Below are 9103 nucleotides of genomic sequence, written 5' to 3' on the forward strand. Positions count from 1 at the left end.
ACTCTATCTCAATCACGGGAAAATTAAATGCTTTATTAGAAATATAAAGGACAAAGTATACAAATTATTAAATAATCAGTCACACCTGTAAGTTACCTGAGAATTTTCATTTATTTATGCATTCTTTGGTTCATTTATTTAACAAATATTTTGTGAAATAAATATTATTATATGCTATGTGCTTAGTATGTAATAAAAGCAAAGTAGTGCTGTGTTTACTGTTCTTATTTTCAAAGTTTAAGATACACCCAACATGGCAATACAGAGGTAAAAGTTACATCAGTAAAGGGAATTATTACCGTGTTCTTTATTGTTAATGCTATTTTACATTTGTTGAGCAGTTTATTACCACATAGTATTTCATTTAGCAGGGACATACATCTCTGTGATGTATGTCCAAGTATAATTCAAATTTTAGAGATGCACGACTGCCTCACTGGAAGATTAACTGATTTGCAAAACGGCACAAGGCCAGTAAGCTTGACAGTGTAATTTGAATCCAGAAAGCTTATTCTGATCCAAGAGACTATATACTCTTCACCTATATCAATACTGCAAGTTGTTTCAGAAATAGGGTTTAAGACTTTTGAAAAGGATAGCTGAGAAAGGCATCATAGGTTATACATTTGCAAAAATCCTAAGTATGAGTAGAGCAAATTTTACAAAGGGCATTGGAGCTTATGGGAAGAAAGAGGATAACGTTTTAAACAGAGGGAACAGCATGTGAAGGACCCAACTCTGAAAGCAAGGATGGCTTCAGGGACATGTTCTTAGAAGGGCCCACTACTTGGGTTTTAATGGCCTAAGGTTGCCATCTTGAAATGCTGAATAATTTTGTCTTTGAATTAAGGCTTTAAGAGAAGTCTGATGAGACAACAGAGCATTTTCAGTGAGCTCCCACTGTGCCCTGGTCTCCCTGGGAAGGTTCTCTGTACCACACCCTTATCCCTGGAGCTCCAGGTGCTCCTCTTGGCTTTACTTTCTGAAGCCCTAATGCAGTGAACTCTTGATACCCTAGCCTTTGGTGGGAACCTGGGAATGAGTGCAGGGCCAGTTTGGGTTTTCAAGCATCCCCTGTAACCTTGGTGCAGAGCATGATGACAGCCATCTCTGCCCTGGGAAGGGCCGCACACCTTCCCAGGGCTACTTAGTGGGAGTGAGCCCATCACCAACCACTGATCCAGGTATGTGTCCTGGCAGAGGTTCCAACCTCTGGGTGTTCCTCTGTGAGTTGGAAGATTGAATCATGATACCCATGTCTGAGGCAGTTTGATATTAAATAACAAATAAAAACACCATTACAGGTGGAGAAAGAGTCCTTAAAGGAAAGGAAAAACATATAAATACCATCAATGGCATTGCTTATAGGCTTTTTGAACAAGGATCCCAGTGCTCTTACATTTTGCACTGAGCCCCTCAAAGTATGTTGCAACCCCGTGTGAGACTCCACTGTATGCCATACTTCAGTAAATGGAAGGATTTCAGTAGGAGTGTCCTAGATAACCTTAATGCTGTGACTAAATTCTGGAGAGAAAAGAAAATAGATTATAGTAAGAAATCATGTATAAGAGCAACAAAGAGTAAGATGTCTCAGGTATAAGAATCTGGTGAATAGATTTGTGAAACAGATGGCAAATTCTCACTTACAACAATGAGATGAATTTTATGGAACTAAGAATCAAAAAGGCTTACTGGGATATCTTTACTATTATCTAGATAATAGATTGATTTGGCCTGGGAGTGATAGCAATGAAGGAGGGAACTGGACTGGCTTAAAAAATAATTGGGAGATGGGCTAGATGAAAATTTATGAGTGAGAAGGTATGGCAGATGTTGCAGAGTCAAAAAACATAATTTTGGATCCTCGCTTGGCCATTTTAGCATAGGGCAGTATCATTTACTAAAATTGTGACAAAATCTTACCTAGAGATACAATGTTGAAAGCAGTGAACATAAAATGAGTATTTAAGCAATAGGAATAAATTAAATGACCTAGGAAGTGTGTGTTATTTGGAATGGTAGGAATGATTATTCATTACCTCTAAAACTGTGCTATTTATTACAATAGTCACTAGTCACGTGTGGTTATTTTCATAATTAAGATTAATAAAATCTAAAAATCACTTCCTCAGATGCACTAGTATATTTTATAAGTTCAATACCCACATGTGTCTATTGAACAGTGCAGATGATGGAACATATTCATCATTACAAAATGCACTAATAGGCAGCACCACCTAAAACTTCTGTGTTTCATGGTAGATTGAGGGAAAGCAGTTTTCATACAAGAATGAGAGGAGACAAATGGAAAGAAATGATGTGGAAGAAAAGAGAGTCTTTCAAGGGGAGAATCATCAACTGCTACACATGCTAAGGGAGTTCAACAAGCATTAGGGTTAAAGTGGCCCTTTCTCAGTCCCAAAACATTCAACAGAGTTTAATACCAACCTTCAAAATCAAATTAACTGGCTAGAAGATGCTGAAGCAAGTGAGATTTAAGTTACCTATGCTATATATACATATCCTGAACATTTAAAAAAAATTTTCTGCCTCATTAATTTTCCTACATTCAGTTACCACTAACACTACACACTTCAACAAGGTGTGAAGAGCAAGACATAAATAATGTTTAAATGCTGAAATAACAAATTTTCAAAGACTGTTTTGTTCCTTTAAACAGATTAAGATATATGTGCACAGGACCACTTCCAGGAAGAGTTAAGGGTAATCACTGTTACTAAATAGAAATAATACTGTTATCACAGTGAGAGAAGAGTGGGCCTTACTAACAAATGCACATTTCCTTTCTACACTTTAAAAGTGTTGCTTCAGTGGAAACTGAATTTCTTATTTTTCAAAATATCAGTCTGCAGAAAATAGTTTGAATGAGATAGTTTTGAGAGGCATTAAAGTGTATTCCACTGGCTTTTATTTTAAGGTTAGAGTCCTTGAAAATGTTTTATATACCTCTTGTTATACGTAATTGTTTTGCTCCTAGAGACTTTTGTTTCTTTTTTAGTATATTTATAGTGTTTTATTTCCATATAGGTTTGCACATTTATTCTTTCAGTATTTAATATTGAGTAACTCTCCTTTCTTTAGTATTTGATGTAGAATTACGTTCAGAGCTGCCTATGAATGCCAAATTCTCCTAACATTAACCAAACTTCTCCATCTTCTCCTCCTCTCTTTTTTAAAAGACTTGAAGATCTACTTAGGTTAGGAAAATATTTTTATGTTGCTACAATGAAAACTTTCTGGGAGTGAACTAAATGTGTAAGAATAAGTCCAGTCAAGAAAAAAAAAAGATGAGAACATGTTAACATACATAACACCTGGAAGCAAGAGACAGATAATTGATTGTGGGCATATACATACACATACAAATACAGACAAATACATACATACATACATACACATAAATTAAGTGCATTTAAAATCAATACAAAGAAGAAGTTCAAACAGTACTATTCCATTCCATAAGAAGTAAAATATTAATCACATAAGTTCTTGAAGACAAAGAAAATGCAATTAGGGCTGTGAAAACTGATTTAGATTTATAAAGCATAATTACAATTTAATAAAATTTGTATTTATGTGATACTAAAAGTTATGATTTCTATAAGTTAAGTCATATTTAGCATGAAAGTGAAATAATAAAATTAATGAAATTATGAGATCATTTGTGAAAGTCATTTTGGAGTTGATATGGCCAATAAAAGTAAATGCCAAGAAAATGGTATGTGTAATTTACCATGTTGATTTGACTTTGAAAAAGCTGCTTAACTTAGTCAACACTGTAAATTCCATTAAAACTTTTAATTTAAGTACATGATTTTTTAAAGTGGAAATAATAACTTTTGTCATAAAATATACAAACTTTATGATGAGAAAAGGCAATTATATAGTGAAATAATCAAAACATTTATATGAGACTACACTTCATTATTTTTCTTAATTGATTTTCCCCTTAGTGACATGATGGAAGAAACAAATACTGTAAAATACTGTGCTGAAATGTATCTTTTAATGCACACTACCTTTGAATGAATATATCTAAAACAAATATTCTTTGATTTTACAGTATGATGTACATTTAAGAATAGATAACAGCCAATAGATGAAGATTTTTAAAATTTAAAATTCTTTTAATATTCATCTCATTATTATATGTCTCTTACTAAATGAAAATGATCTCTTCTAAGACAATCTCCTCTTGAGTAACGTGCAACTTTTAATACCACCATATTGCATATTGCAATGTAGTTTGGAATTACAGGGTTAGACTCAAATTTTCTTGCTTACTTTTTATATGTGCCATTGGGAAAGTTCTTCTGCCTTACTTTTATCATTTGCAAATGGGAATAATAATGTATAACCAAAGGGTCATTGTGAAGATATTAAGTGATAATATACTTAAAACATTTAGTGCAGAATGTTGTACTAAATAGCTGTATGTCATTTCTTAAGTATATTCAAAACATGCACAAATGAGTGGGTAGGGTTTGAGATTAAGGAATTGTTAAACCGCCATTTTTTTCCTCAGTCTAGTGCATTTTTGCATTGCTTATTCTTATTAATAACAAAGATATTTGTATTTAGTAAGATGTCTATATTATTTGTGAAAGACAACAGTAAAGTAATAGTAAAGAAAGAAAATGCTTGTTCAAGATAGAATTTATGTTAATATTGTGGACATTTAAAAATATTTGCATGATATGATCAATCAACAGTAAGTTTAACCATATTTAATACATTATTATTCCAGAGGGATTATATATTTTTTAAGGAGTAGAAAATTAAACAGAGTCTCACTGAGACATGATTTCCCAGATTGAAATTAGAGTCTGAATGAGCTAACTCACAAAGTTTCCTTTGGCTGCCCTTTTGAAAGGACTGTTCGTTGTTATTTTATATTCATGAAGCAATTCAATTTAATACTGAGAAAGGAAATCTAAATTCTCAAAGGTAGAAGAAAGCAGATTGTTGATAAGGTTATTTGTATATGAAACAGATAATAATTTTTTCTCCTAAACAGAATAATCCTTACTGTCTCAGTACTTAAAGTGTCTTTTTTATTCTTTATATTATTTGAATAACACACATATATGTACAAACTAAAGTCATTAATTACTATATAATTATCAGATTTTTTAAAATAGTAAAATGAAGACTCCATTAATTTTTAATATCTCTGAATCATAATGCTTCATTGAATACATACACACTTTGGATGTTTATGTGACCTATAATTCCTCTGAAATATCATTATGAATTCCCAAATTAATCATTCATTCTTTAGTCAGTGTCATGAAGGGTTTATATTCTCCAGTCTCTGTAACATTTCAGATAGATACACTTAGGGAAAAAGAGAATTATCTTGACAAACACTTTGTATTCCTTTAATTTAGTAATTTGTTACTGTCATATTTTTCACAATGGTTAGAAATATTATTAGACATAAAATTAGCATCAAAAATTGATGGAAATTCATTTATGAGAAATCCTGGTAATTAACTCCTTATGTTTAGATATAAAATTATTTGTAATGAAAATGTTCACTGTGTAAGAATAAGAATGTGCAAATAAATCAAGGTGAAGGAGAAATACAATGAAAACTATACACAATCCTACATTATAAGAAAAGGCATATTGGTACATATATATTATATGTACATAATTATCATCATTAATTATAATCATAATATATTGTAATATATTATAAGCATAATTTAATATAGCATATTATAAATATAAAATATATAATTATAAAATATAATATATGCATAATTTAAATACTATTTTGTGAATACTATTCCTTATGTGCAAGTACTGTGTGTATTTTACTTGAAAAATAGTATTGTTATATTTTTTAATTTAATAAAATAAAAACATTTCTCTACATAGTCAAAATAAGATGATCACATTAAAATATTAATAATTCCTTGAAGTTTTTAATATTCATTTTCAACTATATAATATACTGGGAGATTTCCTTTATAGCTGATTTATCCAAATAAGGATCCTACTAAGAGCCTTGTTGCATTTTGTCGTTATGTACCTTGAGTCTCTTTTAATTTAGAGAAGTACATTTGTTTGTAATGAAAGTAAACTCCTAAAGACACTTGAGCTACTTAAATTTACCATGTTTTAGAACTTTGTAATTTAGCTACTCTTCTTGCACTTCTATTACTTCTTAAATAAAAGTTGTATCTACCAGCTTGCTTAAATCTTAATTAAATATTTTTGATAAACATACATCTCATATGATATTATTTCTATTTTGCTCCACATCAGGGAAACGCTAATATTTTTGTCCCATTGTGTGTGCCCTAAGCAATATATTAGAAAGGTGCAAGTTTTTTCTCCCTTGAGAAAGGTGCAGGCAGGGTGCAAGTAGAGATAGAAGCAGGACCTAGGGGACACTTCTTAATTAAGGTTCATGGGTGGACTGCTTTGGTATTCTCAGGCTAAGGCCAGATTGGTCAATTCAATTAAAACAATGTAGGTTTTGGTAATAACCTCTGTGGGGGTTTTCACTAAGCAGCACAGAAGGGAAAAGCGCTGGGAGGCAGGGGCTGAAAGGTCTGTTGTGGGGCTCATGTCTGAAACTTACATTTGCATGTGACTCTCTGGGCTGTTATCTAGGGTATGTGCTTGTCAGAGGGGCAAGTGTCAGTTCAAGACTTCTACGGGCTGCTGGGCCAAACAAAACAGATGCTCAGGCAGTAATACCAGGTGGTGACTTAGCTAAAGTCCCAACGGTTTTGCTTGAGACAGCTTCCAGTGCGTGTGAACTACTCATTTCTTTTCTTCATGTGGTGGCAGCTTGAGAGACAACCCCTTGAGATGAGAAGGACCGAGATGGGAGCAAACATGGCTTAGAGTCACCCAGCCCCCAGCAGACCTGCACAAGGAAGAAATATTTTGACTGTGCGTGTTGATCCACTACTTACGTGTTAGAGTAGCAAACCTATTAGCTGGAATAATAAAGTACTGTTTTGTCATTTTTCTACTGGGCTATTGGCGATTTTTTCTTCCCTATTCCTAGGAGTCTTCTATATATACTAAGAAAGATCTCTCTCTTCCTCTGACGCTCCCTCTTTTTCTGTGATATGATCAGGACATACTGTTTTCTGACTTTATCTATCTTTTATTTTGTAGCTTTAGAAATTTTTATCACAGTGAGAAAAAATCTTCATCTGTGCATTCTCCAGTACTTTGGATTTAAATTTTTTACATTTAAATATTTGGTTTTTTAGGGTTAATTCTGGTTTTGTTATGAGGGACAATTTTAATTACCATTTCTAAATCTTTGGAATAGATTATGCAATTTTCATTGTTTTACTAATTCATCTGAATATTTAAATGAATAGATTTTCTAATTATAAGTAACTTTTGAAGTCACAGAATACATATCTCCTGATTATTGTGTGACAATTTTTAAATGCAGCTTATCTTATTTGAAAGTACTAATTTTGAAATTTTATATCCACATTAATATGTGAAATTGGTCACTATTTTACATTTTTATATAATTTCAATCATCATTGAACTTTTAAATAAATATAATTTATGTGATTTCCTTCACTGACTTCCCTCAAAAGCACTATAAATATAGTAGACTTATCTAACTTTGAGTAAAAATATCTGAAATATTCTATTTTTGGAAAGTTATTCTTCGAGAATTTTCTGTTTTTCACATGGTAACAAATCAGATTTTCTACCTCTACTACAGTGGGTTTTGATGAAATATTTTTTGTGAAAATTATATATTTTTTATGTCTCCAAATTTGTCTTTTAAATGTAGTAATTAGTCACATTAATTATTATTAATTGCCCCCTTTTAATGGGACATTAAAAGGTCACACTTTTTTATTAAATGTCCTTTGTTATATCTTATTTTGAATATGTGGACTTTCCTTCGTTTTTCACAATTAAGCAAGTTGATGATCTTACCTAGTCCTTAAATGTTTTAAAACGTTTAATTTTTTTCCCTGTGAATTCTCTTTTTACTGTGTTCTAGTTCATTGGTATCTGCTTAAAAATATATTTTCCTTCCTCCCCTTTCATTTTTATACACTTTTCTGTTTTTCATTTAACTTCTTTATTAGGTGGCTAAATCTAATGGCTAAAGATACATATATATACACATATATAATGTTTGTATATACTTATATAATATGTAATATATGTATATAGATACTATATATACATAATATACAATTTAACACACATATATAATGTATATATTATATATATAATACATATAATATTGATATTGACCTTAAGTGGTTAAGCCTTTTTTTTCAAGTCAATAAATTTTTAGTTAAAAAATTTCATTTGGTGTGATTCCTTACACTGTCAATTGCCTTAGCTCTTTCAAAGTTTGAGTCATGATCTTCAAGATAGTCTTTTTAAAATCAGTTTTTGTTTAATCCAGTTGTCATTACCAGCCAGTGCAATACTTTTTTAGTTGACCTTTGATCTCCACTTGAATATGGGCATACTTCAAAAATTTCCCACCTGTATTCTCTGAGATCCAGTTTCTTCATTGTATTTTGGGGCCACATCTGGATCAGAGCAGATGGATCTGCCTGGTCCTCAATTTCAGAAGCCCTTGTAACCATGAGTTAGCTTCAAGTCACATTCACTCCTAAACTATCATACTCTAAGAATAATACAGATCATTCAGATATGCAAATACTTAAGATTAAAAAAAATTTTCTATTAGGACTTTCATGGGTGTAGCAGACCTGTCTTATAGTTCTTTCCCACAGATCTAACACACAGTTCTGTGAGTAAAGGAAACCACATAATATGAGGTGTTTCCAATGATTTAGGTCTACAGAAAAAGCCCTATTGGGATAGACTTCAACTCTAAGGCTTTAAATAGATTCCTAAGTGCTGAACTATCTGCTTCAAACATACATTAATATATGAAATTTCAAATGTCATTATTTTAGAAAAAATATATAATTTCAGTTTTTACCCAAGCATTATTTGATAGTTTTTTGTTTTCTTTGGTTTTGTTTGGCTTGTGCATTTGTGTGTTTTTGCTTGCGTGCATGTGTGCATGCATGCGTGCATGTGTGTGTGAAAG

At 31.7% G+C, this 9103-nt stretch overlaps 1 non-coding gene across 1 annotated transcript; it reads right to left on the reverse strand.

Moving 5' to 3' along the window:
* Positions 1-8754: 8754 nt before the first annotated feature.
* Positions 8755-8879, reverse strand: LOC118923470 (small nucleolar RNA SNORA18). Its single transcript, XR_008996047.1, has one exon. It is a non-coding gene; the product is annotated as a small nucleolar RNA SNORA18 (small nucleolar RNA).
* Between the last annotated feature and the right edge of the window lie 224 nt (positions 8880-9103).

Source organism: Manis pentadactyla, chromosome 2 (genome assembly GCF_030020395.1).
Source record: "Manis pentadactyla isolate mManPen7 chromosome 2, mManPen7.hap1, whole genome shotgun sequence".
In the NCBI taxonomy this organism is placed as follows: domain Eukaryota; kingdom Metazoa; phylum Chordata; class Mammalia; order Pholidota; family Manidae; genus Manis; species Manis pentadactyla.